Source organism: Chiloscyllium plagiosum, chromosome 32 (genome assembly GCF_004010195.1).
Source record: "Chiloscyllium plagiosum isolate BGI_BamShark_2017 chromosome 32, ASM401019v2, whole genome shotgun sequence".
Lineage (NCBI taxonomy): Eukaryota > Metazoa > Chordata > Chondrichthyes > Orectolobiformes > Hemiscylliidae > Chiloscyllium > Chiloscyllium plagiosum.
The window spans coordinates 26,289,647-26,301,517 of record NC_057741.1 but is presented as its reverse complement, the minus strand read 5'-3'; the positions used below and the strand labels follow the sequence as shown (position 1 = coordinate 26,301,517).

At 40.7% G+C, this 11,871-nt stretch overlaps 1 long non-coding RNA gene across 3 annotated transcripts in view; it reads left to right on the top strand.

The window, feature by feature from the left end:
* The first annotated feature begins 470 nt into the window (after positions 1 to 470).
* Positions 471 to 11,871, top strand: part of LOC122539442 — a 59,442-nt gene continuing 48,041 nt past the window's right edge. For 2 of the 3 annotated variants that reach the window (XR_006309080.1, XR_006309082.1), the window contains exons 1-2: positions 471 to 595; positions 4,134 to 4,361. This is a non-coding gene — a long non-coding RNA (uncharacterized LOC122539442). The remainder of the gene's footprint in view (positions 596 to 4,133; positions 4,362 to 11,871) is intronic. The other variant, XR_006309081.1, reaches the window with a different exon arrangement.

Genomic DNA, 11,871 nt, shown 5'->3' with positions numbered 1-11,871 from the left:
TTTTAACTAGATTTCACGGATTCAGAAATTAATGGCTGCTTAATAGCGAGAGCTTGTCGCCAAGGGATCCATTAGCCCCTTTTAACCAAATTAAATGCATATAGTTACCTGAAGGGGGCTGCGCTAAAAGGGAGGTGTGACACATTATTTTTAACTTGAGTTTGTTTTGTTTCCTGAGTCACTGTGGCGTTTTCGACCACCAAGGCCTCAGCTGGCATGTGAAAGGTGGTAAGAATCAGGCATGTGTGAATGCGAGCCTGGGCCTTGCCACAGCGAAGGCCCAGGCTATTCATCACTGGCTGGTGGCTGACAGTGACTGATGGGATAGGCTCGGGTCTGGCACTTCACCAGCACAAGAATCATATGAGGCAGGGAGCAGACTGACAGCTGGAGCGCTGTGTCAAGTGGTGTAGAGACCAGAGCTATTAATAATCTGTGCCACATGATCCGCAGCACGGGGAACAATGATTTAGACATTGGTTGGAATAAAGATTTTACATTTAGTGTCAGTGACAACTACAGTGCTTGATATGTAAAGCTGATCTATTAATCAGATCTATGGAAATAGATTACAGGGTGACGTCTTCGACTGTGAGTACGTGATCTTTTTGAATGAATGCTTATTTGTTTTCAATATCAGAAATATTAAAGAGCTACTTTGTTTGTTCCAGGAGAAATCCATTCTTTACTTAACAGCTTCCATCTTCCAATCCCTTATGCTATTTTGTATCAATTTAACATGACCTGTGACCAACTATAATGATTATTCGGAGCTCAGTAATCCTTAAAGGATGCATAAGTACAAATGAGCCTGTCTACAAAATTGAATTTTATTGGTTGGCGGGGTTAAAACATAAGAATAAGTTATTGGTATAGGATCAATCTGAGTAGTAAACAGTAACTATCATTATTGATGAATCATGCGTCGTTATAGATATCTTTCGTGTAAAGGAGTTAGATGTACACCAACTGATCTGAGCTATAAGGAACAGTGGCTAACAAAAATGTTTCCCTCATCTCTGTGAAATGATCCCACTGCTGGACCAGGTAGAGGCAATTCAGACAGTCTGAACTTATATATAAATATAAAAACCAAACAATTTTGTCACCCAATTATTTTCTTAGACAAGAGCACAATGAGTTATGTAACTAAAGCGAACAGACAGGATTTGTGATATAGAGTCATAGAGATGAATAGCATGGAAACAGATCCTTCAGTCCAACTTGTCCATGCTGACCAGATATCCGAACACAATCTAGTCCCAACTGCCAGCACCTGGCCCATATTCCTCTAAACTCTTCCTATCCATATACCCACCCAGATGCCTTTTAAATGTTGCAATTGTATCAGCCTCCACCACTTCCTCAGGCAGCTCAGTCCATACACATGCCACCCTGTGCGTGAAAAAATTGCCCCTTAGGTCTCTTTTATATCTTTCCCCTCTCACCCGAAACCTATGCCCTCTAGTTCTGGACTCCCCCACCCTAGGGAAAAGACTTTGTCTATTTATCCTATCCATGCCCCTCATTATTTTGTAAACCTCTATAAGGTCACCCCTCAGCCTCTGACGCTCTAGGGAAAACAGCCCCAGCCTATTCAACCTCTCCCTATTGCTCAAATTCTCCAACCCTGGCAATCATTGTAAATCATGTTTGAACCCTTTCTAATTTCATAGCATCTTTCCGATTGCACGCAATATTCCAAAAGGCCAGGGTTGGAGGATTTGAGCTGTAAGGAGAGGCTGAATAGGTTGGGGCTGTTTTCTCTGGAGCGTGAAAGGCTGAGGGGTGACCTTATAGAGGTTTATAAATTCATGAGGGGCATGGATAGGATAAATAGACAGAGTCTTTCCCCTGGGGTTGGGGAGTCTAAACTAGAGGCCATAGGTTTTGGGTGAGAGGGGAAAGATATAAAAGAGACCTAAGGGGCAACTTTTTCACGCAGAGAGTGGTGCTTAAATGGAATGAGCTGCCAGAGGAAGTAGTGGAGTCTGGTACAATTACATTATTTAAAAGTCATCTTGGTGGATGTATTAATAGGAAGGGTTTAGAGGGATATGGGCCAAGTGCTGGCAAATGGGACTAGGTTAGATTGGGATATCTAGTCGGCATGGACAAGTTGGACCAAAGGGTCTGATTCCATGCTGTACATCTCTATGACTCTATGACTCGAATTGGCCTGACCATTGTTCTGTACAACTACAACAAATTAGCTATTACCTATTCAAATAATGTAGCAGACTTGAGGGGCTGAATGGTCTACTCCTGTTCCTACTCCTGAAGCAGTCCACCTGGGTGCTGATATGGTTTAATCTGGTCAGTCGTACATATAGCTGTCTTTTGTTCTGATGTGGGATATGTGATTCCTGGACACTGCTTCTTTTGGATCGGGATAATTGCAGCTGGTAAACTTAGCACTATGGCAGGAGCCTCCGTGTCATGCCACCTCACCCCCTCCATCCCCATTTACCCCATTCTATCATGTCACCAAATGCCCTCCCAAGAGTTTCTGGTGCCATCCCCATACTCCAACTCTGCAGATTCAGAGAGCCAATCTGCACTTTAGGCTTGGGTGTAGGGGGATGGAGTGGAATGTGGAGGGAAGAGAGACAGAGAAGAAGGAAGGAAAGATGAGGGCAAGACCAGTCTGCAACATGGTCCTTATCTGGTAGATTATTGGAAATGGGGTGGGTGTGAAATGTCAGGAGCACTCAGGGAAATGAACCCTGCATATATCCTGCAACAAAAAGCAAGTTACTTAGCTCTTGGTGTGTGGAACTTGGAATGATTCCTCTAGCCAGATGTACACACTCCTCTCAATTGCTACTGTTCTCATGCTCACATCTCATGTTTATGAAGAATCCTGACCATCATGTAAGATCACACTTTAGAACGTCTTGTGGTTGTGAAAGGCACTAGAGAAACACAAGTCTTTCGATCTTCTGTTTGGGTCCTTTCAGAAGAGTGTTGGTTAGAATGAAGGGGTGTGATTGGAAATGTCACTAGATGTTTCTTGCCATGACCTTTCAGACAATACCAATCCAATTCGCCCCGGGGAACTGGGGAAAATCACCCATGTCCACTGCCAACAGCTGGAAAATTCCAGTCTTTTACTTAATGTCTATTTTTACACAAGGCTATCTTGATTTCACTGTATGGGGAATATTACTCATTTTCAAATTGATCATTTGATGGAATAGATTGATGTAGCTTTCCAAAGTGATACATTGTCATTTTTATTAAAATTACGTTGATGGTCATTCAATCAATAATAGGTAGGGAGGGGGGCTTGCAATTAATTAAATGTCTTGCTTCCTAGAATACAGTGACAAGTCTTCAGCACCTCTACACTCCAGCAGTACATTGATGTTCAAACTCACACTCATGAGCATAATACAACCATTAATCAACAAGCACAAAATACATGACAATCATTTTGTTCCCTTCTAACTAATTTCAGGAACAGTAAGTAGAGGACAACTTAAAATGTCAGTTCACACTTCTGTAAAATAGTAGCATCAGATAAAGCTGGAAACAGAACCTGCAGGCTACAGTGTGTATTTCAAATGCTTTTATTTGTTCAATCAAATACTTGTATTCTATATAAACTTTATGCATCAATATTGCATTTGAACTCTGCAAACTTAGAAAATTACATATTTTCCAATGACTGTCTTATTCAGGACAAAGTTAAAGATCACACAACACCAGGTTATAGTCCAACAGGTTTAGTTGGAAACACTAGCTTTCAGAGTGCTAGTGATGAAGGAGCAATGCTCAGAAAGCTAGTGCTTCCAATTAAACCTGCTGGACTATAACCTGGTGTTGTGTGATTTTTAACTTTGTACACCCCAGTCCAATACCAGCATCTCCAAATTATTCAGGACAAAAGCTGTCTCCCATTGGAATAAAAACAGAAATTGCTGCAAATACTTGGTAGATCTGGCAGCATCTGTGGAGAGAAAAATAGAGTTTCCAGTTAAATATGCTTCAATAGTAATTCTGTCAAAGAATCATTGTTGACTTGAAATGTTAACCTTTTTTTGTCTCTGACAGATCTGCTGAGATTCACCAGCATTTTCCGTTTGCTTTCCAGACTTCCAGCATTCACAGTACTTTGCTTTTTATTTTAGATGATTACTCGACAGTAAACATGTCAAATGTACTTCATAAAAATCATCACTCCTGGCATCCCTCATTATCTTTAAAAAAAGGACCTTGCACATTTCCAGTGTTCCAAACTGTAATCAACCATTCGTGTGTTCCTTACGGATCTTCGCTCCTGCTTTACTTGTGAAGTCCTGACTATTTTCTTGCGTGGAAGTGAATTTGGCAGTGTGGAATCTGAAGAACACTGACAGGTAATGTTAAATGTATCCCCATTGCTTATTGTTGATAAGAGGGACTCAAACTAAGAGAATTAAAATTGAGAGGGTTTAATAAAGACCTGGTGATGTGTTCTCCTCAATTATGACTCAGGAGAGGAAGACTGAAATGTTTCCTTATTATTCTATTTGTTCTCCTGACTTGGCTCCATTCTTCATACTTTGTAAACTTCACATGATCCAAACCTCCGCTGCAAATATCCCATTCCAAATCAAATCCCACTTTCCCATCTCCCCACACTTCCTTGACATGGATTTATTCCCAGCCTAGGCAGAAGTGGGTACTGTAGATGCTGGAGATTAGAGTCAAGATTAGAGTGGTGCTGGAAAAGCAAAGCAGGTCAGGCAGCATCCGAGGAGCAGGAGAGTCGACGTTCTGGGCAAAAGCCCTTCATCAGGAAGGGCTGATAAAGGGCTTTTTTCCAAAACATCGATTTTCCTGCTCCTCGGATGCTGCCTGACCTGCTGTGCTTTTCAAGCACCACTCTAATCTTGACTTTATTCCCAGCCTCCCAATGCTTCTGATGTAACATTCTCATCCTTATGCTTAAATGGCTGTGTTCATGCCTATCTCTGTATCTTTCCTTTAGCCCAACAAACACCCTGCAGACTTCTCCTTAGTCCTACTGTGCCCTCCTGCGGAGTTCTTCAAATTTTGTTTGCCCCATCATTGCAAATGTGCCTTCAGCCACCCAGCCCACATGCTCTGGAATTTCATTCTTAATTGTCTTCACTTCCTTTTTCTCCTTTAAGCTCTACCTGAGAACCACTTATATTAGCCACACCTTATTCCTCTTGTTAGTCCTGGTGTAAGGTTTTTCATAACTTTTATTTTAAAAACTGCTTGTTGTTGCTGTTTGTTTACTGCAGGCATCACATCCATTCTCCATTTGAGCCCTCTGGTAAAAATTCTCCTCACTGACCTCCCCCAGTGCTACTCTACAGATAGGGTGATATTTGATTGTTTAGTGTGTTCTGAAGCTCTGACACATTCTTGAGATTCTGATAATTTGATAAAACAATCCCAGGTTTTACTCCTGCAGTTGATGACAGCACCTGAACCCCCTTGATAGCATATTTGCCAAGGTCAGTCCATTGCCAACCGTGAGATATTATGAGGAAAAAAGTGAGACAGATTGCAATTTTATTGAATTGAGGTATGTTTATACATTTCAATGAAACACACAAAATCACACAAATTTTTGCTGGAGGCCAGCTGAAGCTTGACAGAACTATGATTGTATTCCAAGTCTGGTAAACACATTGAAGAAGCCAGGAATTATTATTCAGCTGCTTTCATTTTCTCTGTTCTTTTAAGCTCCGCCCAGAGATTGCTCCTTGAGGCAGCTACCATTCTCCTGACAGACTTTAACACTGTTAACTATAAATCGCAGTATTCCCAGTTTACTTGTGGTATTGGTCTGTGCACATATGTAAATGCATATGCCTATTATATATGCCTGTATAGCGTATGTGCCTCTCTGCAACAATGCTGCACAGGATACATCGCACAAGAATGATCATCCAGTATCTGTTTATTAAAACATCTGCATTAGATGTTATTTGTCAACTGCTCAATTTTTGTTTAATGCCTCCTCTGTCTAGACACATTACTATGGTTTTTATTATTTACCTCATGGCATCTTCACTCATTTGTATGTGCACTGTGATAAAGATTTAGAAATATATTATTATTATCATTTGGGAATTTGGATTCTAGAGTAAAGATAAATGGATAGTTATTTTTAGTTTTGTGAAAGTGACTTTTTTAGAAGAGGTCAGATGGTCATTTTTGAATAGTGAAATAAAGATAACTTTTCCAAGAAAGCATTTGACTCATGCTACATGACTAGCAAGCTATTTTTGACTTTGGTTGCTGAATTTTTCACTTAGCTAGTAATTATGACCAGAAGAAAAGATAATGAGAGCCACAACCAGGTTCAGTTGAGAAGAAAAGATTCTAACCACCAGAAGGTCAGTCCAGTTTGTTGAAACATTGTCTCTGAGCTGGAAAGAAGTTCTTCAACTGTTTTAGCTGTTCAAGTAGACAGTGTTCTTCTTAAAGTTCAGAAGAAACTGAGTTTGCCAGACTATGTACTTTGGGGAGAGATGATGATGAAATCAACCATATATGGTGAATGTGCAGAAAGTCCAAAAGGAAACACTTATAGCCTTTTCAGATGAATAGAAATTTTAAAATTTGCTAAGATAAGAGTGGTAATTCAGTGAGATAGAGTGTCTGTAAAGGATATTGCTTGGGAAAAGAGGAACGTTTTTCTTTATCCTGTTTAAAATAAGATGTTTTCAAAGTGTTTCATTCATATTTGTAAACTTTTTGAGTAATAAGCTATATTTTGTTAAAGTACATTTACAGTATTCTGTAATAATGTCCAGTGAATGACCACAATGGTAACCAATGATAAAAGGTAAAACCTATAGCCTATCAAGCAAGGTTCCATTTTGCAGAGCACCTACATTGTGTTGACAAAAGTGACCCTGAGCTTCTAGTTGCCTGCCACTTCATCATCCAACTGTGTTCCCTGATCGACAGTTCTGTGTCAGGCCTGTTGTAGTGCTCCAGCGAAGCTCAACATAAGCTGGAAGAACATGGCATCTCATTTTCCACATGGGGACCTTGCAGCCATTAGGACCCAGTTTGATAGTTTTAGGACCTGAACACTTTCTCTGTCCTTTACCCTCCCCCACTTGACATCATCTGGGTCGCTTTCAACCCATTTTTGCCCAGTTATGTTCTGCATTACCAGCTTTTCTTTTTCCCTGGTATGCTGTTATCCATCTCTTGGTTTGCCAACTGTCTTTTTCACCCTCTAGGCTCTGCCTCCACCTATCTTCTCACTCCTTCACCAACTCTCCCACTCCTTGCCTTCAGCTTAAGTACCATCTTTTCCTAGCAGCTAGTAGTTCTGATGAAAGTTCAGTGGGTCTGAAACATTTGCTGTCCTTTCTCTCCACAAATGCTGCCAGAACTTCTGAGCTCCTCCGCCAATGTCTGTTTTTGTTTCATTTTGGAATCTGACTTGTCCAGATGGGATCATGACACAGTCCAATTGTGCAAAGCTTCTGCAAACTTATTTTCCTCTGGTTAGAATAGAATTGTCTTCTTTTCGTGATTGATATTAGGGTTTTTCCCTGTCGGCATGGATTCTCTAACATAAAGTTTTATAGATTCATGCTGAAAGAATTCAACTGCTGAAAATATGGCTTCTTCACAATTAGCTGGAAATAGAAACTTGTCTTGGTATTTCCCCTGCAGCTAGCATCTCCCAGTGAACTGGTTAAGATCAACAAACCCAGCATGGAGCAGAGACTGAACCTTGAATTTCCAAGGGGAAATCAGTTTTACATTCACTGCCTGTGCAGATTGCAAACATAGTAGATCTCCCTCGTTTTCATTGCACTGAAATTATTTACAGAGACCCTTCTGGGTTAACTTTAGACAAGGTAACTCAGTGCTGACCTGAGACTGAACTTGCTGGGAATCATGTAAAAGGATGCAAAGGTAAACCTAACTGATGTATTATAGTATGAAACCATTAAACAAACACTGATATTGTCAAGTCTTCGTTCAGAACTACAGCCAGAGTACAGTGGGGATCCTATAGCTTTTGCTGATGAGGTGAAAAAATGTTCTGACATATCAATTTTCAGATCCGGAGAGAGTGTTTGTAAAATGGGCTTTATTGAGATCGTTCAATGCCTAAATTAATAAATCCAGACTTGTGCTATTCATTTCTGCACTGTAGCTATTCATTAAACAGGCAAATAAATGAATAATACTGCAGGTGCTGGAAGTCTGAAACAAATACAGAAAATGCTGGAGAAACTCAGTAAGTCTGGCATCAGCTGTGGAGAGAGAAGCAGAGTTAACATTTCGAATTTGGTATGACTCTCCTTCAGAATACTCAAAGAATGCTGAGTCTGCTTCATGTCTGATATCAGGCATTTTCAGATTTGTAAAGCCATATGTCTGAGGTGCAGTATATCTTGAAATAACCTAACAGTTGATTGTATATTAATTGTGTTTAATTGTATGCAGGCCTTTGGCATTAACCGGGGATTTGCTTGAATTCCTTAAAACAGACACAGACTAAAATTTGACTTTTTTTTGTTATTTTGTAAAGAAATGCCAATAAACAGTAGTTGAAAACGGTTGCCTAATGTTGAAGAATACAATCTAAGAAAAACATCAGTCGCAAAAGTTACAAATGGGAGAGATAGTGGCAAGTTAATAATATCAGTGGATTAGTAATCCAGAGGTCTGAACCAATGCTCTTGAGGGATGCGTCCATATCCCAGCAGTTTTAACATTTATTTGCGCGATATGGGTGTCATTGACTGGCCAGCATTTATTGCCTGTCCCTAGTTGCCCTTGAGAAGGTGGTGGTGAGCCGCCTTCTTGAACTGCTACAGTCCACCTGTTGTGGATTGACCCACAATGCCATTAGGGAGGAAATGCTATTGGGCCAGGATTTTGACCCTGTGACAGTGAGAGAACGGCGATATATTTCCAAGTCATGATGGTGAGTGGCTTGGAGGGGAACTTGAAGGCAGTGGTGTTCCCATGTATCTGCTGCTCTTGTCCTTCTAAAAGAAAATGTTATGGGTTTGGAAGGTGCTAGCTGCGGATCTTTGATGAATTTCGGCAGTGCATCTTGTAGATAGTACATACTGCAGGTACTGAACGTCAGTGGTGGAGGGAGTGGATGCGGTGCCAATCAAGTGTGCTGCTCTGTCCTGGATGGTGTCAAGCTTCTTGAGTGTTATTGGAGCTGCACATATCAAGGCAAGTGGATGGTGGAATTTAAAAGTCCAATTGATAAATCTGGAATTAAAAGCCACTCTTCGTAAAAGTGACCATGAGAACAAGCATCAATTGTCTAGGGGTGAAGAAACATCAGGTTCACTAATATCATTTAGGGAGAAAAATGTACTGTGCTTACTTGGTCTGGCCTACTTGTGACTCCAGACCCAAAAGAATCCATCTAGAAGGTCAAGAGCAGCAGATACATGGGAACACCATTGCCTTCAAGTTCCCCTCCAAGCCACTCACTATCATGACTTGAAATATATCACTGTTCCTTCACAGTCACTGGGTTAAAATCCTGGCCCAGTGGCATTTCCTCACTAACGGCATTGTAGTTGACACTTGACTGCCCTCTGTAATGGCCTGCTCAAACCAAACAATTCAAAAGTAATTAGGGATAGGTAACTTGGTCTTGCCAACTGCTTTAAGATCCCATGAAAAAATGTTTTTAAATCCTAGAGGAAGATTGACGGAAATCACACATAAACTGCTTGGGGGACTATCCTCTGTTGTTCTTGAGGTGTGAACAATTTAACCAGAGGAAGAATGAAGTCGAGATGTGAACACAGATTACAGCCTTACCAAAACAGAGGCAAGGTGTGGCCTGGTGTTATTTCATTCCGCAAGACATAAATTCTACAATAAATTATTTGAGATGGTGCATAGTAGTTAGATAGTGATAAACATTTGGACCCTCTACCAGAGTCCTTAGATGAAATCTGCAGAAAAGATGATCTGTTAAATAGCTATGAGGCATGATCAGACTATGACAGATATCAAAACACAAATGGTCATTCCTGGAAGAATGCATCATATGCTTGAATACATTGCTTCAAATACGACAAACTTCATTTGACGATCCTTGGATCATTACAAATGTTTCATGGACGTAATGTATTTCTTAAGAACCATTTCTAGCTAGTATTCAGTTCTCAGTATAAAGTTTGGGGTTTATTCTGAGGTACCAGATAAGGAGAAACAAGCTTTGTCACATTGATAGACTTGTGCTGAAAATGTCCTGGCAGATTGAATTTAAAAGGTTAAAGTGACGATTGCAGTTGCTAGGGGATTGAAGAGTGACTGAGTGGTACAAGAGTTAGCATGGACTAGCCCAGAGGTGGCAAATCATTGCTTCTTATTCACATGTGTCTCCATCAATTTGCATTTCTGTGAGGAGATAATTTTCACCAAACATTGACTTTGAAACGACCAAATGAAACCTCACCTGGCTGAAGCCTAGATTAATCAAGATTGTGCTGAAATTGTGTAAAACATTAGTGAGACTGCAGCGAGAGTGTGGCATACAATACTGGTTGGTGTGTTTCAGGAAGAATGTGATCGCACTAGAAGGGGTTTAAAGAGGAGTTTTATGAATAAGTCTTCAGAAATAGAGAACCTTTCCAAGGAGGAAAGGTTGGATTATGGTGCTGTTTTCCTTGGAGCTGAGGAAGTTGAGAGTACGCTGAATCTGTGTGTGTCTGAACTTCCGAGGGACTTTGATAGAATACAAAGGAAATATCCATTTCCATTACCAGTGAGATCTACAAGCTGGGTTATCAATTTAAAATAATAGGTGGAAGGATTACAAGGGAGTTGAGAAGTTTTTTCTTCATTTGGTGGGTGATGAAGGTTTGGAATTCATTGTCTGAAAATATGGCAAAGTCAGAAGCCCTCACTGTAATTTAACGACACTCAAGTATGCATGTGCAGAACCACAAACCAAGAGGTGGTTAACGGGATTAAACCAGTTAGCTCTTTTTTTTGGTCAGTATGGGTCAAATGACCTCATTTGTTGGTATAAATCTTTTTCAACATTTCCAGTGCTGACAAGTGACCTTGTCTTTATTTCAACAATGAGCTTTTGGAAGTGTGTTCCATAACATTCAAAATTTCTCCTGCCCTCTGGATTAACTTAAATTTTCTCTATCCTAAAACCCTTGCTTACCGGAGCCAACTTTTTTGTAACTGTTCTGCCACATCTGTTGATAATTTTGGGCATGCTGATAAATCATCTCCTCTATCATAATGAAGACAGGCTGAGTTTCAATGCATCCTTCACACCTGTATTTCCTTGCTCCAGGGAAAAGCAAGATACCAAGAAGGAGCAACAACATCTGGCCCCAGTGGAAAATGAGCCTCAGCAACAGGAGATTAAGGGCAGAAAGTGATGTATACATCTCTGCTGCACCGGGTGACCGGGTAATTCCTCTGGTTGGAGTTGCAATGATATCCATTCTGTTTGCTTAGAAACACTTTCCCTTCAACAAACTCATCAGCATGAGATGTGTTGCCATTGTTCACTGCTTATACATAAACCATGGGAAGCATTGGTTTTTAATCAGTGACATTTATTTAACTGGAATGTATATTTCTGTGCAGATCTCACGGTGGCTCAGTGGTTAGCACTGCTGTCTCACAGCATCAGGGTCCCAGGTTCGATTCCAGCCTCGGGTGACTGTGTGAAGTTTGCACATTCTCCCCATGTTTGTTCCGGTTTCCTCCTATTGGCCATGTTAAATTGCCCATAGTGTTTGGTGCATTAGTCAGAGGGGGGTGGGTTGCTCTTTGGAAGGTCAGTGTGGACTTGTTGGGCCAAAGGCCCTGTTTCCACACTGTAGGGAACCTAATCTCCTTGATCATTTCCATGCCTTTAGTGCAATG